The following is a 24,803-nucleotide window of genomic DNA, read 5'->3' as shown; positions in this document are numbered from 1 at the left end:
GCTGGCTTTGTGCCGGGGGCCCTGCTGGAGGCTGCCACCAGTCAGTGTAGGGTGCAGGTCTCCACGGTAGGGCTCCTCTTGAGCCCTCAGAGTTGCTGGGCCAGGGAGTGGCGGTGGTGGGCCACGAGTGCTGGGGTGCAGTGTGTGTGTGTGTGGTGCCGGGCTGGCAATGGTAGGTGGACTGCCTGGGGCCTCTCAGGATGGCCAGGGCGTAGACAGGGCCACGAACTCCAGATGTCCAGAGCCAACCTCCATTTGGGGAGGGAGGAGACACCCTTGTGATCCACCCCCCTCCGCCTTATCCCTGTGGGTCAGAGGTTCTGGGGCAGCTGGGAGGTAGGAATGGTCCCTGTGGGAGCTGGTGAGAACTGCCTATGGGGCCCCTCGTGTCCGGAGCTGGGACCAGCACTGGAGGGATCCCCAGGGACTGCCTGGGAGGGAGGAGGGAAGGAGCCCCCCTCCCACCCATCTGACAGGAAGCTATGGCTTCGTCCAAGGCCTGGCATCCCCCAGCCCTTCCCTCCTGGATCCCCAGCATCTCTTCCATTGGTGAGGGGATGAGGGAGGTGGGCACTGAAGCTTCCTCTCCTACAGGGCCTGGCTTTGGGGGGAACGGTGAAGTGAAGGCAAAGTGAGGCCCCCTGCCTCCCCCTACGCGCGCACACACAGACTGAGCTGCAGCGAGGCCCTGCTTTCTCCTCTCTCTGCTCTGGGGTCCTTGGCTTGGGAGCCCAGGGGAGGGGCCACTTCTGCAGCTGGCTGGCCCCGAACTCCCAGCTCAGCCAGCTGCTACTGAAGCTTCCAGAAGCTGCAGCTCTGCACCCCCTCCCCGCCCCCTGAGCCAGGAGAGGCCTTTGCTGACCTGGGGGAGGGTGTCTTGGTGAGCGAGTGGGCACCCTTAGAAGGACTAGCACAGACAACCAGACAGATGGGTGGCGGAGCAGATGGACAGAGACACCCACGCACAGGCAGACGGAGAGAGACAGACAGATGGACCAGGACTGGGAGAGACGGACATACAGAGGTGCTGGCAGAGACAGGAGTCAGAAAAATGGAAGGGCCTGGGGAGAGAGTAACAGACAGGCAGAGACAGCGACTTGGAGACAGGGAGATCCAAGGGGGGAGACAAGGTGACTGAGATGGGAGAAGGAGAGATATGGGGGAGAGAGGGAGGGGCAGGAAGAGATAAAGAAAGGGGGAAACCCAGACCGAGAGAAAGAGAGAGGAGAGACTGAAGGCTACAAACCACAAACAAGGATTTGATGAGAATCTGGAAGGTGTTTTCTCCTGCTTCCCTCCCCAAACCCCCAGGCCAGCCAAGTCTCCATTCCTTCCACCCTCGGCTCAGTTTCCAGCTGCTAAAGAGGTCAGGGAGAAAGAGAGAGAGGAAGACACACACACACAGACACACACACACACAGACACACACACACACACACACACACAGACACAGACACACACACACACACACACACACACAGACACACACACACACACACACACACTCTCCCCCCAGATCCTAGAGACCCCTTTCCCCTGATCTCTTTGTAGGGGGAGGGAGTTGCGGAGGGTGCCTCTCCTAGCCCTGACCCCTACTCACAAATGTACATACCACTTGTCTGAGAAAATATCCCAGAATACTTCCCACTCACTCCCCACTCACACTCACTGTGTGTCTCCTTGTGTAAGTGCACCCCCCCATACTCACGCCTGTCCACAGGGGCCTGGCCTCACACACACTCACAAATACACATTTTGTGGCATACATGTCTCTGCTCTCACACTCATCTTGAATCTCACAAACATAACCGGTGAACCTGTCCCTATGCTTTCTTACCCATACAGGCAGTGACACACAGGCCTCATCGTGGCTTCTCAAAACATGTTGATACACACACATACACAGTCACACTCTCACACAACAGTGGCAGTCACCCCAGAGCCGAGAGAGGACTCTTTCTCTCTGGAGGGGAAGATCAGGGTTCCCAGGGAGCCATGGTGTCATGGTGGGGGGGTATGCCCCCCACTCTGACCTAGCTGGCAGGGCAGGGAGGCAGGAGACACTTTCAGCCGGTGGCAGCCTTCCTGCAGGGCCTGGCCTGGACACAGAGAAACTGGCTGGTGTGAAAGAGCTGAGAGCTGGTGAGAGTGGGTATGCACGTGTACAAACATGTGCGCGTATGTACAGGTATAAGGGATGGTGAGTGTCTGTTACAATGTATATGAGAGAGACTGAGTGCATATGAGGTGGGATATGGGTGTGACAGGGAGATCCACTCCCCAAGGTGTGTGGAGTGTGTGGGTGTGGGTGTGACAGCTACTTGTCGGGTATGTCTGTGTGGAGGCATGTATATGTGACAGGTGCATGTGGCTGTACCTGGCTTTGCAGTGTGCGGGTGTGTGTCATGGGCGTACACATGTGAAGGACTGGGACTCTGGGGCTGAGGGCATGTGTACCAGGGTGCAGTGTTCTGCAGATGTGAAGGTGTGGGGGATGTTTGCGTGTGAGTGTAGTGTAGGCAGGGGTGCATGGATGAGGGGGTAGCTGCCTGTGTGAGGCTGTGAGCTCGTAGCCTGGGTTGGAGGGCTGTTTTCCAAGGCAAGGATGCTGCTTGAACAGAGGCCACCGGCATGAACACATGCGAAGGGGCTCCAAGGCACACAGTTGGGCGCTGACCCGCACAGACGTACAAGGACAGACATACCCGCCCCTGTCCTCCTTCTTGGTCTCTCCTGGCGTCAGTGGTTTTCAAAGGAGCCTCCACAAGGACTGTGTGCTGTGCAGTTCCCCCCACCCCCCAGCCCGTGCCTCTTCAAACACAGGGATGCCCTCCAGGCAACTTTGTGGAGGCTCCTGCCTCGACCATCTGAAGGCAGATGGGTGGGCTGGGATCTGCTGCCGCCCCCCCAGGGAGCGAGGAGGCGGCACTGCTCTTTTAGCCTGGGCACAGGAAGAGACAGATGGGCTGTCTGTCTCGACACCCGGACGTGGGGTCTGGGGGTAGGCGGGCACCACCGGCAGAGGGGCTCTAGCGGGCAGCCCCCAGGTGGGCCCCTGAGCAAAGGCCAGGACTCTGCCCTTCACCTCCTCAGAGGGGCACCCGCCCTCACCCCGCAGCCCCATCACCTGTCTGGGCACAGGGGCCCAACTCCAGCCCCTTGTACCTCCTAAATACACAACCACTTCCCCACTCACAGCTCCAGCACCCCTAAACACACAGCCCCAGCACGCCCCCAAACACACAACCACCACATGCCTACCCACCCAAACACATATTACAGCCCTAGTACTTAACCAAAACCCAGATGTTTATGACCCCCAATATACCCCCAGACACCCCAACACACACACAAGGCTTCTACCACATCCTGAAACAGATCAACTCTTCCTCCAATCCCAGCACCTCCCCAGATACACCCAGGACCCTACTGTAGCCCTAATACCTTCCACACACTCAGGTTCTCAGAGTCCCAGCACCTAACCAGACACCCACAGGCTCTCCCGACGGCCCCAGCGTTTCCCTCCGCTGCAGCTCATCACGTCCCCAGACACATTGATACAGCCCCCTACACCTTTCCAAACTCTCCCTGCGACATACACGTACACACACCGCCTCAACACCCACGCAGAGGAGGACACCCCTGTAGCCACACCATTTACCTCAAACACACAGACACGGTGCATCTTTGAACAGTAATGTCCCCTCAGCTTCTCGTACCTTCCAGGCCGTGCACGTGCATGCGCATCCCGCACACGCACACCCCCCCCCCCCCAGATCCCAGCACCTCCGCAAACAAGCAGTCCTCTGTGTGTTCCCCAGCAAGCTGCAGCTCCAGTACTTTCCTCAGCCATCCAAGGGCCCAGGGACAGCCCCACCCCTCTCCAGACACCAGTCCCGCACTCATACACAAACACACAGGGCCCCAGCCCAGTCACCCCTCAGAGCAGCTCCGCCCTGCGCCCACACCTCACCCTGCAGCCGCACTCCCACCATCACACGTTCCAGCACAGCCTCCCTCCTCAGCGCTCTCCATCACCGCTCCCCCACCCCACCTTGTCCTCCCCAGCCTCCCTCCCCCAAACTCCCCCCAGATAGCCTCAGCCTTGCAGACACACTGGCCCACTCTTCCGTGCTCTCTCTCATTCTCGGCTGCCTGGTCCTCCCCCACTTCCCAGAGCCTCCTCTGCCTGGGGAGGCATCTCCACCCCCCCTCATTGCCCCAGGCCTTTCATTCCTGGACAGTGAGGCTGTACATCTGGTTCAAAGCTGCCCCACCCAAGACCCTGTGCTCTGGGCACACTGGCCTGGGCTTTGGGGGTTTGGGGCCTCTTTGGGGGCTCTTGGCACCTGGTCATCCTGGTGTGTCAGCCAAGAACTCTGAGTACCCAGCCATGCCCTGACTCTGTCGTGTATGGGTGGGGGTGGGGGGGTCTGGGCAGGGGGATTTACCCCCAGCCTGCACATTCTCAGGTGCTTGCCAAATCCCCCTCTTCTTGGGCTCACCTGAGGGGGACATTGGGTCTGGAGCTTCAGGAAAAAAAGATGGAGAAGGTGCTGGCTTGATATGCTTCCCCTCCCACCCCACCCCACCCCCAGATCCGGGCTTGGGGCTTGGTCTCCCTGGGAGTCAGTTCCAACAGTGAAGGTTACTTTACTAGATGCATGATTTTAAACGGAATCTCCACCATCTGTTCCACCCCCTAATTACAGATGCACAGAATCCGCCTCAGAGGGCAGCATGAGGGGAGTGATTTAGAGGCTGAGCTGCTTCTGCCTGCATTAGGGCTGGGGAGACTGGGGGGGCCTCTGGGTATTGCTCACAGCCCCCCAATCCCATCTCTTTCCCAGGGGCCCCTCGTGCCTCTTCTCTTGCTGGGGGAAAGGCTCCTAGAAAGGTGCCCCAACCCCCTAGACCTGAAAGAGGAAGCAACTGCAATGCTTGCTCTCAGGGAGGGGTCCCTGAGAGATCGCCTGTGTCCCAGGCCCCAAGTCTGGGGAGGCAGGCTCATTAGAGCCTTAAAAAATTCAGTGGATCGATCTCTTGCCTGCTTCTTGTGCCCTGGGGAGCCACAGGCGCTGGTCTGGCCCAGCTGTCTGCCCACCCCAGGGGTAGCAAGGGTTAGGGAGGGGGCGGTTAGAGCAGAGGTGGGGACATCCAGGTTTTGGCAGCAGAGGATGTGGCCAGGCACGCCAGGACCCACCAGGTGTGTTTGCACGTATGTGCCGGTCCTCCTTGGCGCAGCTGGCAGGCCCGACCCCAGCTTGAGCCTTGCCCTGTGGGGCTGGACGGGCACCAGGGGCCGGAGGGGATGGGCCAGGGCCTGGGCCTCAGAGGGTTCCGAGGGACACCCCGAGGATGGGCCTACCTTTGCCCGTGGCTCCGGGGACCTGGGGGCCCGGCCAGCTCACTGGTGGTGGTGGCAGCCGCGGGCACGCTGTGGTAGAAGCTGGAGCATTCACTGTGGGGAGAAGGGGAGAGAGGCCGGGCTACAGGAATTTTAGATTGCTGCAGGCAGGAGGGTCTCTGAAGCCCTGTGGAGCGGGCAGTCATGCAGAAGTAATCCTATCGCCGCCTGCCTGCCTGGAGGAGAGGAGAGGAGAGGGGGCTGGGAGCGGAAGGATGGCGCAGCCGCCCCTTTCCCACCTCAGCCCCTGCCCCAGCCAGCTGTGGAGGGAGCCCGGGACCCCAGGGGGCTCCCCCGGGGAGGCACCACCCTTCCACCGCTGCCTGTGCCCCCTGGAGGGGCGGCACCGCAGCTGTTGCTCGGCTAGGAGCTCTGGGTTTTATAAATAATGCAGCTTGGAGGTGGGTCACCTTGGGTCACCCACTGTGGCATCATCTCCAGCTGGCAGTCCTGTGGCAGAGCCCCTCTGCCTTCCAGCCTGCTCCTCCTCTTTTGCTATGTGAGTTTGGGCCAGAGGCCCAGCCTGTGTGAGCTGGGCCAGGGCAAAGGAGTATGGAAGAACCCAGAACCCCCTGTCCTTTTGTACCCCGCCCCCACCAGCCTTCACAGGTTAACTGGCCACTGGCTCAGCAAATCCAGGCTGGGAAGGGATGACCCACTGTACAGGGGCCTCCCCAGTTCCAGCCCCTCCATTTTGCAGATGGAGTAACCAAGTCCAGAGAGGGCAGGGATGGCCAAGGCCAGCCAGCTGATGAGCAGCTCCTTCCTGTCCCATTCTGCTGTCAGTCAAGGCTCTTCTCAGCCTCAGCTCAGCTAAGAGCAGGGCCTGGGGGGCAGGGGGGATGTTTGGGAAAGTGGTTGCGGCTGAGACGTTGCCATGGCGATGCTGCAGGATGCCGAGCTGAAGTGGGGATCTTACAGGGTCTCTGGGGCCCCCAGCTCCACACCCCTGTGGTCTTCTCCTCCCCATCTACTGTCCCCCACCCAGAGGCCTGTCAGGCAGCTCCGGTGACAGGCTGGGTGGGTGACAGGTGGTGCAGGTGATGGGCTGGGTGGGTGACGAGCTGGGTGGGTGACAGGTGGTGCGGGTGCGAGGCAGGCAGGTGACAAGCTGGGTGGTGACGGGCCCTGCTGATGACAGGCAGGGGGTGTGGTTGGCGGGGATGCTGTCTCCTGGCTGGTGGCCTGTCGCAGCCCCCCACCCTCACGCGTGTGCACATGCACAGACTCTGGGCTCAGAGCTTGGGGCTAAGATACTAATGAGGCTTATTACGTGTTGGGGGGCAGGTGCCCAGGCTCACTAATGAGAGGCCTTTAACGAAGAGGGGAGACAGCTGGGGGGCTTTGAGGAATTTGGCTGGCCCTCCTGGTCTGGAGGATGAGCCAGGTCGGGACCCCACCTACCCTTTCCCCCGGCCACTTGGCTTTGTGTTAATACTACCCACAGTCATGATAGTTAACCATTGTCCAAGCGTTGGCTACACTGGCCGAGCCCTTTACATGCGTTTTCTTATTTCAACTCAGCAGTCGTAGGAGGGAGGCACTATTGCCCATTTTATGGATGAGGAATCTGAGGCTGAGAAGGCAAGGGACTTCACGTAACAAGTTTCTGTTGCAGCTGACATTTTAATCTTAAGTCTTTCTGTCCCCAGAGCCCGTGCTCTTAACCATCCCACCAGTAACACTCAGGTCTTGGCGCAGACCCCGACCTTCTCTCAGGGCCTCAGTTTCACTCTTCTGGAAAATGGATGTGCGGTGGAGGAGTGAGCACCATACGTTCTTCAGCTCTGACTTGGGTGGCTTCAGGGGCTCCTCCAGTTAACTGCCAAAGCCTCACCCCATCTGGCCCAGATTCTAGGTGACACCCCTGGACTGGAGAGAGGGCAGGGCTTAGCACTGAGGCAGCGGAGCTGAAGGGGGATGCCTGGGGTATCCAGACCACTTCCTGCATTGTGTGGTGGGGAGGCTGAGGCCTGGAGAGGAGCAACAAGGGCCCAAGGCCACACACCCTGTAAGCTGTAGGGCCCCGTGGGATCCCAGGTCTCCTGGCCTGTTGGAAGGGCGGGGCTGGGAGTGGTGCCAGAGCTGGGAGGTCACCTCCTCCTGGACCCACCCACCAGCCTAGCTTCTGCCCTGGAGGTTGTGAGCCCCTACATCCTGGGAGGGGGCAGGGGGCTGTTGGCCACCTCTTTAGGGCCATGCCCCTTCCCCGTCAGTCTGGGCCCGTAGTGTCAGTTGATCTCCTCCCTTTGGGACCCATTGGGGTGGAAACTCCCTGGCAACAACTGATGGATGCGTTAAGGCCTTGACATTGGCCTGGGGCCACAGCATGACCCTGGAGGGACCAGGCTAGGGCTGGGGGGCTTGGAGGGGAATTTAAGGGAGAAGAATTAGGGTCATAAATCTTGGAGCGTCTGGGTTCTCTTCTCCTCGACCTTAATCTCTTACCAAACCTGCTCTCCGGCTGCTCATCCAAGTCTGAGGGTTGAGGGGGGTCCACCTGCCCATTCCCCTCTCCCTCCAACTGATGCCTCCCGCCCCCGAAATTGCACCCCCTATGGGGAAGAACAAGTTGCAGCCACTGCCGCTGGACAGAATTAAGAACTTGTGTGTCTAGACTACTGGATTTGGCCTCTGATTCATAACAGTAGGCAGGGCAGAGAGCTTCACTGCCTCAGTTTCCCCAGCCTTGGGTTTGAAATCCTCTCCTGGTGCCTGACTGCTCAGTCAGGAAGGAGTGCTAAGACCAAGAGGGATTTCACAGCTGCGGGACACATGGCCCTGTCCTCAGAAGCCCCATTCTGAGATAAGCAGCACAGTCCTGGCCTTGAGAGCCCTCAAACCCAGAGGTGAGGTCTTGAACTCAGGCTGGGTGTGCGCTGAGGCTCAGGTAGGGAGTGGGTGGTGCTGGGTGGCTGGTCTGCTTTGTGAAGCAAAGGCTGAGGCTGGGGAGAGGCCAGAAGAAGGGTGGCGGTTTGCCTGGGGGGCTGAGGAGCCGTCTGTGGTTGGGGGTGGGAGCCTGGAAGGGTCTGGCTTTCCCATAGTCCCGGGCAGCTGTAGCCTGAAGTTCTGGGGCCCTCCTAGCTCCCCAGGGAACCCGCTGCTGCCCGGCCCTGGGGACCCAGGCGTCCTGGCGGGTGAGGGTGGTTCTCCGGCAGGCGCCCTGCCAAGCCTTGCAGCCTGCTCACCAGGAATCTTGTTGCTGAGAGATGGAAGATCCAGGTCGGGCCTGCAGCTCATCCCTCCCCTCCGGGAGGAGGAGGGGCCCAAAGATTCCTTCCTGCACCCGCCCTCCCATCTGGGGCAGGGCCCTCCTCAGCAGTGGGTGGGGCTGTGGGGCCCAGGACAGGCCTCTAAGGCTCCGTCACATGTCCTGGAGCCTAGCCCAGCCAGCAGTGGGCACCGGGGCACTCTGGAGGCAGAATGAGCCTGGTGTGGCAGAGGAGAGGCGGGGGTAGGGTGCTGAGGCCACAGGGGGCCCTGCATAGGGGCCTAAGCCTGGCCCTGGCCCCCACTGACTCCCCCAGGGCAGAGGGTGAAGAGTTGGTTCTCTTCCATTATGGGAGCGTGATTTTATTCCACGTGTCACGGAGTCTGAGATTAACTTGCTCACCAGTCTGTGACAAACCCCTCACACCCAACACACACATACACACACAGAGGCACAGAGACACACGGAGATCCTTGGTCTCACAAACGCACCTTCCACAGACACACATAAGCATTTCCATGCTACAACGCATGGCAGACTCTCACATGCAGATACACAAGCACACACTCACACTTAAAGATACACCGAGATCTAGATCCACAGTCTCCAAAGCACAACGTTCTCCCACTCACACTAAGGCCACACAGACAGAGATACAAACAGGCGGTCCAGGGGGACGCTCGCAGCCTTACCTAGACATGCACAGATCAAGGACGCCCGGTGCCCCACAGGCACAGATACACGTAGACACACACAACCCCAGACACAGTCTTGTGGGCAAGCCTAGACCAACCGCCACACACACTGAGACAAAGGTCCAGATACATACAGAGACAAAGAGAGGCACAGACACACAGCCGGCAGCACGCACACAAGCACAGGCGTGCACACCCGGACACAGACAAAGACAAATGCCCAGAGGTTTTGCTGTGGACAAAATGTGAGGCGCACACACACATCTGGGCCTCCTGCTCGACCTCTCTACCTGGGGACGTGGTGATCTGGCGCCCGTGGCTCCAGGGAGAACTCTGAGGAACCTTCTGCTCGGTCAGAGCCCCCCACCCTGGGCCCAGGGCCAGTCCCCACCTCTGGCTCCCGGCCCGTGGCCGAGGCCATGCAGCCACACCCTCAGCAGCGCCCTGACATCCTACCTTACCCTCCGCGTCATGCACACTCACGGTCACACCGTCTCCTCCTGCACGTGCTCACGACACCCTCCACGCCCGCACACTTACGGTTTCTCCCTCACACCCCCCTCAGGTGTCCCCTCCTTGTTGTCTTTCTCAATCACTGTCCCCACCCCCTCGCCCCGCAGACATGCACAACCTCCGGCACAGCCTTCGTGGCCCACACCCTCGCCTTCTCACGCAGACCCCCATGCACAAATAGAACGCACGGGCTCTCCGCCACAGACCCACAAGCCACGTACACGTGCTCCTTCACATACTTCCTCAGCACCATTCTCACAGACTGATTCACAAATGCAGCACACTCACACACGCACATTCCCCCGCATACATCCCCACCGCCTTCTCACATGCACGTGTGCGTGCACACACACACATACTTTCAGAGCCTCCCTCACACCATCACTTTCCTTCCTTTGTCTCTCACAAACACTCCCTCTGCCAAGAGCGTGGCTCTGCTGCAGAGCAGCCCCTGAAGTACTTGTCACTGTACTCCACCACGTCCTTGGCCTTCCTGGCCTCAGTGTCTTCCCTTCCACCTCCAGCCCTGCATACTGTGGCCTTGTATTCTTTTGCCATTTCTCCGTGTAGTCAACAAGAATATGTAGAGTATTCATTTATTCATTCAACAAATGTTGACTGAGCACTGATTATGGGTTAAGCATTGGGGATACTATGATGACACAGGTCCTTCCCTCGTAGAGCTCTCAATTTTGTGTCCAATTCATTTGCTGCTTGTCTCATCTGACTAGAATGGAAGGTAACCCTTGATCTTGGATGTTGAGAGATGTGTAGGAGTTCACAGGAGGAAAAGTAGGGGAAGGGTGTTCTAGGCAGAGGGCAGAGCATGTGCAGAGCCTACAAGTAAATCAAGGTACAGTAGGCTGGAAACTGAGATGATGCTCAGAGACTACAGGAGAAGCTGCAAAGAGGGAAGAAGCCAGATGTCACAGAGTTTAGATGCCATGCTCAGGGGTTTAGATTTTGTCTAGTGGGCCACAAGGAGTCATGGGAAGTCTTTAGTGACAGGACAGGGTGAGGAAATGATGGTGGTCTGACCTAGAAGAGGTGAGTGGGAAGGAAAGGAGACTCATATAGGCACAAGAACCAGTGGGGTTCCAGTTCCAGAGCTGTGACCTCAGGAAAGTCACACAACCTCTGTGACCTGGGTCCATCACATGAGGATGGGAGACAGAACCAGAGCCAGGCTTATGGTATATGCTCGATAAACAATAGCCATCATTGTCAGTTATCGGTAGGACATGGCAGGGCATCAGATGAGGAGGAGATTTTACTGAGCACCTACTGAGTGCTGGGTACTGCGCCAGGTGCTGGGGCCCAGAGGGGAGGTGGTCTGCGGCTTCAGGAAGCTCACACACCGTAACCACAGCTCACGTGGACAACAGAGTGCGGGGTGTGCGGGTGGAGGCAAAGCACCTCGGAAGGTTAGAGGCGCATGAGGGCTCTGGGTGGCTCACGAAGGAGCTGGCATTGAGCCGGACTCTAAAGAGGCTGGTTGAACTTGGGCAGGCAGAGGTGGGAGAAGGAGCTTCGGGGAGAAGGAGCCCTGTGAACGACAGCCTGAGGGCAAGGGGTCTAATCTGGCTGTTGTGTGGGACACAGGAAGGGGGTGTCATGGGATGGGATTATGGAGGCGAGACCTTGGTGGCCAGGCTAAGAGGGGGGGTCAGCACGGGCTGAGCTGCACTCTAGAAATCCCATGTTTTGGTGGTAACATGGAATGTGTCCATTAGAGACTCTGCTCCAGGCTCCGCCAGTAAGCCGTTGCCCTCTTCGACCTCAGTTTCCCCATCTGTGTGATGAGTTCAGTCTTGTTTAGGAGGGAGTTCCGGTATCATGTCCTGGGGCTGGCCTAGCCTACTTTGTTGGGCATCTTCTGGCCTGGGATTCTGGGTCTCAGCAGTGCTTCCTTCCTGAGCACCCTCAGCCAAAGAAAGCAAAATGAGGGGTTCCCCAGAGGCAGGTTTTGGGCGCTGCAAATGAGGGGCCAGGAGCTCCACACGGAAGGGAGGGGTCTTTGCCTGGATCTGACTCCAAGCCCCAGAGGGAAACCAGAAGAGAATGTCAAGGTCCCTCTTCCCTCTCGCCCTGACCCGTGTGGTGGCAGATGTGGGCCATGTGCCCAGTCCCTGGTCCAGGGGGTATCAGGATTATTCTGCCCACTGACAGAGGAGCAGGGCTTGGGTTCAAGAATGTGGCCCAGGGCTTAGAGTCCCCTGGGGTTAAGGAGCCAGGAGGCCAATCTTAGGGTGGCAGAGCCAAGTAAACGCCCATGGGTAACAGGGTTCATTTATATTTGGTGTTGCCAGGAGTTGTGGTCTAAGGCAACTCCTGGTGACACCCAAAAAAATAAAAAAAATAAGAAAAAAAATGCTGATTTTATAAAGACTGCTTTCTTCCATAGTTGACAAACTTATGATGGTACCGATGGTTGGATACTACTCTTAGAGATGAAAAAGGTCTTAAGGATTCTTCCATGTTCCATTCACCAATCTGTGTTCTTGTTCAAAGCAAAATTAATTCCTTTCAAAATTAACATATTAGCTTAATAATAATTTTTAATCTTAAAATAATCTATCTGTGAGAATGGGAATTTTGGGTAGGAAAAAGTGACAGAAGATGGGACAAAAAGAGAATTCATAGAAAGACAAAACAGGATTTTTTAAATGGTGGGTACCAACTTCTGTTTCCAACTATATCAGTTTACCTTAGGAAAACATACTAGAAAGGCCAGATAAATCATAAGCAACATTTGACTGTCAGCGTTAGAAAGCTACTGAGGTAGCCATGACCTAGAAAAGTAAAATAGAGGAAGAAACTCACTGAAGTGAGAACAATATTCTGCACATGCGATTCTAGCCCAGTCATTTAGGAACTACTGATGAAGAGCAAAAGTCTGAGAAACCAAATGTGGCTCCTAAGAGGTAGAAAAGCCAGTAGAACTTAGGACAATGTCATAGGACTAAGGAAACCAGAGTTGGAATTGAGAAATAACAAGGCAGCTAGAATTTTAAGGACCAAAATCACAGAGAGAGTAAAGATTCAGAGAACGGAGCTGGATTCAGCAACAGTGTTCCCTTGCAGTATTTTCCATGTATAATAGGTAGACAAGACAAGATGCTAAGAAGTCAAACAAAAGCTAACTGAAGTCAAAGCAAAGACTTAGTTGGCTCATAATGCTGAAGAGACAAAATTGGGGTTCAGAACCTATGAAAGATTTGTGGCCCAATGGAAAACTAATGATATGAATTAGGACATTGGAAGTCTCTACGTGTGTGTGTGTGTGTGTGTGTGTGTGTGTGTCTATGTGTCTGTGTGTGTGTGTGTCTGTGTGTCTGTGTGTTAGGAAGGTTGATGCAACATCTACATTGAACCTTATAAAGAAGAAAAATGAGTATGAAGTTGGTCCAGGTGACTGAGGTGATCTTCCCCTCTGCTCCCTACCTAAGAATAGGAAATTCTCTCCTCAAGAAAATACAGTTGACCCTGGAACAATGTAGGAGTTAGAGACACTGACTCCCTGTGCAGTCAAAAATCCACATATAACTTTATGGTCGGCCCTTCTTATCTGTGTTTCTGAATCTGAGGATTCAACCAACCACAGCTCATGTAGTACTGTATTACTTATTGAAAAAAAAAATCCATGTATAAGTGGATCTGTGCAGTTCAAACCCAGGTTGTCCAAAGGGCAACTGTAATGTCATTCAGATTCTCTACAACTTGTCATATCCCAAGTCTGGTATTCACTGAAGAACCACCAAGACTACCAAGAAAAGGAGAATTAGAATAAAAAACAAAACAGAATCAGAATCATAGATGACCTAAACATTAAAGATCTTACATATTTTGGTAAATATTATCAAGTTCAAGAAAATAGATGACAAGGTGAAGAATTTAACTTGACAACTAGAAACTATAAACTGATTGAAGTTGAACTGATAGAATTAAAAATTATATGAAATTTAAAACTTGGTAATGGATTGGACACAGGTAAAGAGAGGTAAGTGAACTGGAAGATAGAGTAGTAACAATATTAACACTAAAGCACGGGAAACGAAAAGAATAAAAAGTACACATAAGCACATTTGAGACATATGGGCCACAGTAAACATTTTTATCATATGTATAAACTGGAGTCCAAAGAAAAAAGGAGACAGATTGGGATGAAAACAATATTTCAGAAATATTAACAGCTGAGAGTTCTCTAAAACTAAAAGGAATATATGGAGCCATAAATTCAATAAGCACTAAAAAAGCGCAACAAGAACAAATACAAAGAAAACCACACCTAAGATCACCACAGTACAATTCATGAATAGCAAAGAAAAACATGACATCTTAAAAGCAGCCCAACGAAAAAGAGAGATTACTTTCAAAGGAACAATAGGATTAAGATTACAGCTTACTTCTCAGTGAAACTGAATGGATACTAGAAAATAATGGAATAACATTTTTAAGTGCTAAAGAAAAGAACTGCCCATTGGGAATTGTAGAGGCAGAGAAAATGTTGTTTGGAAGGAAAGATGCAATAAGGAAATTTGCAGACAAACAAAATTTAGAAAATATTTTCTCATCAGAACTGACTGAATTAAATTATAAAGGGAGACCTGCAGGCAGAAGGAAGATTATCACAGATGAAAATAAGGACTTTATAAAGAATTATGTATAACAGAAAGGATAAGTGGATAAACCTAAATAAAATCTAACAACACAAAAGGGTAATAATAAAATATATCAAAAATTAGAATGCATTAAAACAAATGGAAGAGGAAAAAGTAGTAAAAGAAATTTAAGATCTCAGCATTGCTTGAGAAGCAGTAAAAGAGCTAATAAGTCATGGTACATGTGTAACTGCTATTTATGTAAAAGTAACAAGCTAATATAAGGGAAAATGGAATTTGAAGAAATCTCGAAGAAAGAAGAGCAAAAGGAACATAACAAGGTGGGACAAATAGTAAACAAGGAGTAAACGGTCTGTAAGAAAATACATTAACTGTAAATACTCAAATTAAAGGACAAGGATTATTGAAACAAACAAAAAACCTAATTCTATGCCACCTACAAGAGACAAGAGTCAGATTGAAAATGAAAGGATTCAACAATTATGGCATAACAACCATAAGCAAAATTGAAGATTTTTTAATGTTAACATACATTTGAAAGCAAAAAGTATCACTGGCGATAAGGCAGGATAATAAAACCCACTGTTACTTTACAAGGAATATATTATAAATCTAAACTTCAATGCAATATATGAAGGGAAATTCCAAAAATCTAAGTAGAAATAGAAAAATCTAAATTACCTAGATCAGTAACATAGAACCACAACAACAAATCAGCAGATTATAGAAGATCTGAATACCATCATTAAAAACTTTGGCCTAAATTTACATAAAACACTGCACCAACAATGATGGAATATATATATCATGCAGAAATTTTTAGGTGCACATGGCACATTTATAAAATTGACTATATTCTGGTTATAAAACAAGACTCCGAATAAGCAAGAAATTTAAAACTATATAACCAATATTTTACCAAATAGTTGGATATTAAAAACATACTTCTGATCATTATGTAGGTCAAAGATAAAGTCGCAATGGGAATTAGAATTTTATTAATTGAATGATAATGAAAATATGCCATAACAAAACCTGTGGGTTGCAAATAAAGCTGTGGTCACAGAGAAGTTTATGTATTCCAAGTATACTCTCTAAATGTAAAATGGAAAGGAATAAAGCAACTAGAAGATAACCTATCACCCTGAAGTAGCCAGCTCCTGAACTGTACCTGGTGGGGAAGGCAGGGCAGAACTTCAGGAGGCCAGCTGGGAGCACGGTGAACACCATCTCAGGAGCAGTCTCCAAGAAAGAGAATTTAATGTACAAAGGGATGACTAAAATATATTTAAGAGCTAGCACCCTGACCCTTCTTAAGGATGACTTACGTTGTTGGGGAAAAAATAAGAAGTGCTCGATGTAGAAGGTGAATAGCTTTATAATTCCCAGGAGAATCTTGGTACCAGGACCACACAATGAAGAACTTGGAGTCCCCATGGCTAATCCAGCAGAGAGAAAAGGAGGAACAGAGATGCGAGAGAAAATAAAGGGAACTCTTGGTGCAATTCGGTGCTGCTGCAGGGCCAAGTCCAGGTATGTGCTCTCTATCTCCACATCTTAAATAAAGCCACCATGTTCCTCAGTCTTTCAGGTACTTAGAATTTCTCTTTAGAATCTGAAAATGGGGTCAGGTTTCCTGTCTGCATTGCTACAGTACAAAATAGAGGCAGGATGTTTGAAATAGTTCTCCATCTGGCAGAGGAGGCCTTGAAGCTGTGAGCCACTCGCTGCACACCAGCAGGACATGAAGGATTGTTGAGCAGATCTGAAGCTACTGGGAGGCCTTTGAGGAGTTAAATCCCATAGTAAATACTGTACCTTCAATGGCCCCTTCTCCCTCTCTGTCCAGCCTTCCTCCACTCCCGTGGGGGCCCAAAGGGGTTAAATGAGCACTCTTTGACTTGTACTTGGTGGTCCCAGAACTTGACGTGGGCTTGGAGACTTCCATGAAAAAGTCTGCCTTCCATCTACTGGCTTGGGTTTCTTGGGCTCTCTGCTCCAGGCTAATCCCTTCAACCTGCTTTTCCCATTTCTGCCAATAATCCCCCTCTCCAGACCTTCCTAATGCTCTTCTGGGGCGGGAGGAGACTTACTGAGGGCAATGTTTATTTCTAGAGGGAAAGGTGACCACATGACTTCCCAGTGGTCGTCCCCTTGATTATTCAGTTTCTGTCTAGATTAGTCGTGGGTGTTTGTGCACCCCAGCCTCACCCCCAGGAGGCTTTAGAACACTGTCCTTATCTCAGCACTGAGCCTCTATCTAGCCTCCTTCCCTCTCTCTCCTTACCCATCTTTACCCACAGACTCGCAGGCTTTCTGGACCTCTGAGGAAGATAAGCACTTCACTGGAACCTCTGCTACAGAACCAAACATATTGAAATGACTCTTTACGAAGATACTGAAACAACAGAAAATGAATACATGACGATTGTTTCTCCTGAGGGTTCAGTTACCTAGGGGGCCTTTAGCAAACTTTGACTGATAAATCTAACCTTTCCGTCCTTGGCAATAGTTGATCACACTGTGAGGAAAACAAGTTAGAGAATGGAAAAATAATATTTGGATTTCAACGAAATAATAAAGATGCAGGGACTATCTTTGACTTTTGCAAGGTGAGAAGAGAGTTTACATTTTGATTATTTGATGGCAGGAATCCCTTTTAAAACAGGGCCAGTCTGCATGATGCATTTAAAAATCAACCTTTTCAAATATAGCCATAACCCCCACAAGATTTCTTGATTTCTCTGGGGTCAGATAAACCATCACATCTCACAGTGGTGCCCTGTATATGAAAGTGATAAACATAACCTGGAAGCACGGCAGTGGCTAAAAATATGGAGCTGGTAGCCATTCCCTGAAAGGATTTTTTGCTTTTAATTCATTGCATAAAATGCTAATGTCCAAATTCAGGCAGGTAGATCTTACCAACCATCAAGAGCTTCAGCCCTGCTAACAGCTAAGTATGCACTTTTAAACCCTACTTTGACTGCTCCAGAAACTTACTGGGTTTCTTTAATGCCTCTGTTACTATTTCCTTTGTGTCTTTTTCTTTAAAAACATAGCTGTGTGATCTTGGGGAAGTTATATTATTTCCTTGAGACTTGGTTGCCTTCTTTGTGAATATCTGGGTATAATTTTAGTATTGCTCAATAGAATTTTTGGTGATAATGAAAATATTCTATATCTGTATCATGCAATGCAGTATTCAATAGCTACATGGAGCTAATAAACATCTTTGGAATATGGCAAATGCAACTGATGAACTGATTTTTTAATCTTATTTTTAAATTTGTTTAAATATAAATAATGCCACGTGGCTAGCATCTGTTGACAGTACAGATCTACATAATATTTTAAGGACACTCTCCACTCAAAAACTCTACCATTCATTAACTCAACCTAAATATTTTTGCCCTCTGACAAACAAAAAATAATTTATGCTTCCCTTGAAATTATCTGTCAAGACCTTTATCAGTTTGGGGACATTATATTCTTAAAATTGACTTCGCTTTATGAAACTTTAATAATGCTGGACTTTCCTGCCCTCGGTACCACCTTTGTGATGATGGGAAATATTGTGGATGATCAAGGACCATTTCAAGAGATCATGGAGAGAAACCTCCTTCTGGATTTAATTTCATTATGAGGATGTCAGAATGCTAAATTACTTAAAATAAAACCCATACCATTTTTATGCTAAGTTATATTCTACATGTAGCTGGAAAAACGTTAAAAAGATTTTTAAAGAACTGTGCATCTATTTTTGAAGCTGATTTGGCTGTTCAAGCCTTGTTAGCACTTTATCCATCTCAGTGCTCTTTCACTTAGTAAACAAATGCAGTTGCCATAATTGCTGCATATGTGTCTGTGTTCCCTTCTAGGCTATATGTTTTTGAAGTTAGAAACTATATTTATATCACAGCGCCTATGTATAGCACAATACCCATTGCTAATTCAGATTGTGTTTTAAGATATGAGGCAAAATGTAAGACTTTTATTATAGTCATAAACGTCTAGCAAACCAACCAGAAAATAAAAGCTAACTTTCAGTTGGTTGGCCGAGAACAAAAGAACGAAGAATACCTAGTGCAAAACCATATCTCTGATAGCTACTGTTGAATTTAGAGCACACACATGCTAAAAAATATCTTATCAAAGATTTGAGGTTGGACCAGAAAAAATTATATCAGAAGTGAAAATAATCATGTGGTCTGACCAGGGTGGATCACACAAAGTAAGAGTATACTATATATAAAGTAGATAGACTACGAGGTCCTACTGTATAGCACAGGCAACTATATTCAATACCTTGTAATAACCTATAATGGAAAAGGATCTGAAAAAGAAATACATATATCTGAATCACTTGGCTGTACACCTGAAACACAACATTGTCAATCAACTATACTTCAAGTAAAACAAAACAAAAGAAAACACTAAGTGTAAAGGGAAGTATAGTTTTATAAATTCACCTCTGATACCCAATGGACCAACTGAAAGACAACAGAAAGTACAACTTTCTAGGAGACAGGACATGGCCAGCAAACCAGGCCGTTACCCTCGGTAACGGTCATACCTGCCAAAACATATAGACACTAGCCTGCATTCATGAATACATAGGAATTCTTCATTTATCTGGCATTGTTAGGCAATGAGGTATTGTATGTTAGGAGAAGTATTTTTAAAATGACAAATTTAAGAGGAGTTATTTTAACCTTCACTCGGTAATTTTTTTCTAAAATTAAGAAATGTATCTACTGGTGTATCTAATGTTTCCTTCATAACTCGGGGTCATCAGTTCAATCAACGTTTGCATGAATAATGTGAATGGAAACAAGACAGGCATGCTTACTGAAACTGAAAATGACATAGCACTGGCTGGAATAACTGATGAGAGAGCAAGAAGAAAGCAAAACTGAAAACAAACTGTGATCAAGAAACAATCAGTCAAGTTCTTTCTGTACTTAGTTTCAAAAAGAGATACCACAAATCCCAGCGAGAGACTCCAGCATCATTAGCTGTCTTTCTCCTTTGTTTCCACCTTCCTTTCCTTTTCCTTCTACCCTAGATTGTTCCAGGAAGTGTTTATAGCTCCTTGCAAGACAAATTCTAATACTTGCTTTCTCTCACACAAACTTCACAGTATGTCCATGTGATAAATGGTGTGGAGGTAAAAGAGAATTCATCACAGGGACATCTCCTATGAAAATAAAATTAGAAACTAGCTTCTAAACATGAAGAGAGAAGGGCGTGGTATCAGGCACTAATTTCCTTGCGAATTCCTCTCCATTTCTAATAGACGTTTTTCTTTACCAAGATCCCTTTTTAGTTGTGTGCCATTCCAGACTGCTCCACTCCGCCCACCATCATCTTGTAAAATACATTCACACTCTTTTGTGACCCTACTTATTTGCCCATTAAATAATCAGTCATAGAACTGTCAGAATTAAAAATAGAGTGAAATTAAAATACTGGAGTCACTTGGAGGGTTTAGCAGCTCCACCAGAAAATACTGGGCATGGATTTAAAAGAGGCTGCGTGGGACTTGCTCTTGTCCAAGTTCTTTCTCAAGAAGTATCTGAAATAAGCCTAAATTCAGAGTTAATCAGACTGGCCTGCTTTCTCAGGTGGACTGGAATTCATTGCTCTTTCCCCTCAACTCCCTGATGTCAGTGGCACTTTCCGGAGACGAGGTGGACTTCTCTGCCTACTGAAGAAGCTCAGTTCCCCCCGGGTCCACTCCCTGTCTGAATCCCACACTTGAGGCCAGATGGCAGCCTTCCCAGAACATTCGTGGCCTCCTTTCAGTTTCCGACCTGCTCAGATTGAGTCCCTCTAGACTCTTTCTCAGCTGGAAACTTGATCTTCACCCCTTTCCCTAACCTGGATGGTTAACTTCCCTCTTTAGGCCTCAGGTCCTTTAGCTATAAAATGATACAGTTGCCCTTAATTCTAAAGTCTTCTTTCTAAAGCGCTACAATGTGGTGGCTCCTTGAAAATGTTTCTCTTTGCTGGTTTTAATTTTGTAGAGAATTAAAAGCACAGCTACTCTGGGCTTCCCTGGTGGCGCAGTGGTTGAGAGTCCGCCTGCCGATGCAGGGGACACAGGTTTGTGCCCCGGTCCGGGAAGATACCACATGCCGCGGAGCGGCTGGGCCCGTGAGCCATGGCCACTGGGCCTGCGCGTCCGGAGCCTGTGCTCCGCAACGGATAAGGAAAATGTGCTTTTGTAGTTTGATTAACAGGGATGGAAGATGACTTAGTATGTTTTAAGATACTCATGATCCATTCTCGTGAGAGTCGGGGGAAGAAGGGGAAGAGAGTTAATAAATACCAAACGATTATGACAAATTAAGTTCACCAAGATGTAGCTGATTAGTTAACTTGAATAAGCCACACAAATCCAATTCAAGTTTTGCTTTATTTTTCTAAGAAGGGATCCCACTGAACTGAGTCCCATGTTCAGTAACTCCACATTCAATGACTTAGTCTTTAAACAGTGTTATGTTGCTGGAAGCAGAAATATTGCCCATCAGTCCTAATTGATGTTTAGCTATCACGCACATTTGAAATAAATTTATTACTTTGACTGATCTCAGTGTAATACATTCCAGAGGGGCAAAGAGCACACGAAAAGTTATGGAGTCTCCATCTTCTACACTAAAGTGTGCAATAGATTACATATTATTTGGCCGTGAAATTCACAAGCCATAGAAACCACGCCATTAGCAATGTATACAGTGGTAAACAGCAGGTAATGAGAATGATATAAAACCAAACAGACTGCGTATGTTGGCACTGCTGCCAATAAAACAATCATTAAATGCATTCATATGCATCTACGCTAGGTAAGCTCTTTAGGGCAATTGCTATGAATTCTACATACCTGTCAGGATACTATATATAGCCCACTTTCTATGCCCTTTATTCAAAGACGCTGAGAAAGGGTTACTCTGGGTAAATCCAGACCTTTTCTCAATATAGAATTTGGTCAACATGCATTCTGAACAGCAAAATTTCACAGTATTTTCCTACACTAATTGCCACCTCAGCAAATGCAGGATTAAGTATAATGGATTATAAGAAGTTACAAAGGAAAGATGGAAGAAAAAAGAAGGAAGGTAGAAAAAAGGTGGGTATGGAGTACTTCAACATTTATGTAAAGAGTGGACCTAAAACTAACCTGAGGTTACCCTGAATTATTAGCATATGCTATAGAAACTTAAATGAAAAAATTAAAAAACCCAGCAAGGGAAACTCAAAGATTCTCTGTTTTTTCACTTTACTGCATATACACGTCCATCTTAATCTATATGCTTATATCCAATAAGAGAGCATTGTTTTGCAAGGCTATTTGGGTTCTATTAGCATGTAAAGGTCGGACAACTCAACTTTAGCAGAGTCAGCTTTCAGGTGAATAATTGCTTCTTTCAGGTTGCGAGCATTTGATTTTTCCAGAAATGTTTCCCAAAACATGAAAATTAAAAGAGTCCTAGAACAGCGTCCTTTAGAAGTTTTATAGTATCAAGGTTTTTGGAGGAAGAGTATCCTTGTCCATTATCAACACAATGATTCCAAGCAGATCAGTTTATGCTGAGAATATTATATAACAGAACCCACTTCACCTCCATTATACTGACAATGATCTTCCTTACTTCAACCTTGTGCTTCTTAGTAAAGTTGAAAATACTGAGCCAAGAACAGACAGTGACAATGCCAGAGACTCAGCTGTACCTATAGGTGCCTTCAGACAACATCAGCCACCCAGGCTAAAGTCCTGGTTTAAAACATCCCAACATGAATGAATCTCAAAAACCATATGCTGAGCAAGTGAAACCAGATCAGAAGGGCACCCACTGTATTATTCAACTTACATGAAATTCTAAACTGGGCAAAAGTCATCTCTAAAGATAAAAAACAGATCCGTGGTGGCCTTGGGGTGGGAGATGGGGATACTTTTGCAAAAGCCTAGGAGGAAACTTTCTAGGGTTTTAGAATTGTTATCTATCTTTATGGGGGTGGTAGTTATACAAATGTATACATTAATTAAAAGTCACTGAACCGTTGACTAAAAATGTCTGCATTTTATTGTATGTAAATGATACCTTAATAAGGTTGATTACAAAATGAACCAAAACCAAAACAAAGCAGAAGAAAAACCTCTCAAGACCTCAAAGGAAATACACTGTTTTCTTCCAGGGTACCAGATTGGAAATGAGGCATTGGTCTGTTCTACCCTCAGATTATCCCTAGGATTATCTAGTCTATTTTAAAGCACTAGAGTCCCCTATCAGGAAAACTCACCCCATGTTTAATTACTTTGATTTCTTCTCTGCCTCTTCTCCCAACACAGTGAAGCCATTCACGGAAGAAAAACCATCTTTTTCCAACTTTGCATCACCACATATTCTTTCCAAAGCTATTATTTATGTAATAAAATTTGGCTACACTTTGTAAAAATCTAGCTTTTTGAGGCTTACAAATCTTAACAGTTAACCTATTGCCTCCACTGGAATTTGCAAAAAAAATTATTTTGAAAAGGAATAGCTGAGAATTGACATTTTTGCTTTTTGTGATTTTCTCTTCCCCTAAGAGAGAAGTGAGTAGGAATGAGAAACACATACATAAAGAAAAATAAATTATCTTGCTGCCTTTGCATGGTTATAATTTATAGGAGGCCCTTTTCAACAATAATCTATTATCAGAATCAATAAAATATAATCTCCATGAAGGCCAGGCCAGGATATTTGTCTCTTTTTTAGCAGATTGCAATACAAACCACATTCATGGATATGCTTCTTGATGATCTTTGTAATACTGTAACAGTTGCCCATTTCCTCATGCCTCTTCACCTTAACTTCAACCTGGTTTTTCACCAATGACCTCACGTTTCCTTCTCTGTCACTTGGTTGTGGGCCTCTTTTCCAACTCCAACTCGCATTTCACTCTGGCACGAAAGGAAGACTCACACCTTCCTGGTTTTTAGTGATACTTCAAGGTCATTACCATATTGTGATCACCCTGAAGAATAGCCAGACAATTGTTATTTCAGAGCCATCTGACAGTTTGTAGTTCTAACAATTAACTAAGGACCGTATTTGTCAAAAATATCCTAGTTTAAGATTTTGGTAATACAGCAACAGTAATTCCGAAGTCATTTATGACAATCAGTGTGGGAAGCACCCTCCTTCAGGAAGATCCTTTGCCATACAATACTCTTTCCCTGTCTGGTAATAAGGAAGCATGGCCGTGGAAAGTAACCTTTTGTGGAAAGAAATACTTGGCTTTGAGAAGGCTTGCAGTTCATACATTTTTCTTGAATTAGATTCCCCATTAATTACTTTATCCACAAAGAGGTAATTATCAGAGTTATGTAAGCAATTAAGGAGATGCTACTCCACATTCTTTCAGCTTGTTGACCTTTCTCACTTTATTTCATGTGGCTATCTGAAACATCAGTGATTTACATGTCTTTTTTTTTTTTAACAGATTTCTGTGTGTGTGTGTCCCCATGATGAAAACATCATTAAAGTAAAATATCATGAATACACTCTTAAGAAGCAGAGTCTAAAGTCCTGGAAAATATGAAAGCACTAATATTCATGGACAGCTCTACACTACACTCTGAAAGTTACTCCAAATTTTGTTGATCTCTCTTTTGTCTAGGAGTTTTTCAAATTTTCTACCATGATCATTTGTTAGTTTTATAATTACATAATAAAGGCATTACATCATACAATCTTTTGTTATCCATTGCACTTTTAAAACCATTCCTTTCCTTGTCCTCAGCAGATATGTCATAGATTATTAGTACACAAGCAAAGACTTTCAATGTAACAGTACTTTATAGTGAGAAGAACTATACTGAACTATCTCTATCCTAAGACAATGCACTAGGAAAGCACTAGGAATTCTTAAGCACTAGGAATACAGAGACGATCAAGGGGCAAGTTCCTTGCCTTCGAGTATACATAATCATTATAGCAAATGCTTAAATAGTGCTTAGTATATAACTCACCACAGCAGTCTTATTATCCTCCTTTTTAATAGGTGAGCAGAGGAAGCCACAGGGAAGTCATAGGGTAAAGCCAGAATTTGAACCTAGGTAGACTAGTACACTCTCCACGGGTTTAACTACTACATTAAAAAATATATATATATATAAGTTATATATATAACTCCAAGTATTCCAAAGTTACAAAACACTTATCTACCAAAACTCAAAAAGGAGCACACAAACTTGCATAGAAAATAAACATGTAAAAGTTCATAAATAAACCACAATATAACCTGCTCCACATAATATACTGACTGCAGTGTCCTTGGCCTCTCCCATCCTTAGGTAGCTGGAAATT

The 24,803-nt window shown here is 47.8% G+C and overlaps 1 protein-coding gene across 1 annotated transcript in view; it reads left to right on the top strand.

Annotated features, from left to right (window-relative positions):
• The window catches only part of LOC125961819 (metabotropic glutamate receptor 7-like), a 325,017-nt gene extending 300,830 nt beyond the window's left edge, over positions 1-24,187 (top strand). Inside the window, exon 4 of the mRNA XM_049700843.1 lies at positions 23,938-24,187. The gene's annotated coding sequence lies outside the window, so the exon portion shown is untranslated. The remainder of the gene's footprint in view (positions 1-23,937) is intronic.
• Positions 24,188-24,803: the final 616 nt, after the last annotated feature.

This window comes from Orcinus orca, chromosome 17 (assembly GCF_937001465.1).
Source record: "Orcinus orca chromosome 17, mOrcOrc1.1, whole genome shotgun sequence".
NCBI classification, from domain to species: domain Eukaryota; kingdom Metazoa; phylum Chordata; class Mammalia; order Artiodactyla; family Delphinidae; genus Orcinus; species Orcinus orca.
Note: the sequence above shows the minus strand (reverse complement) of the source record. Positions and strands in the feature narration are given on the sequence as shown.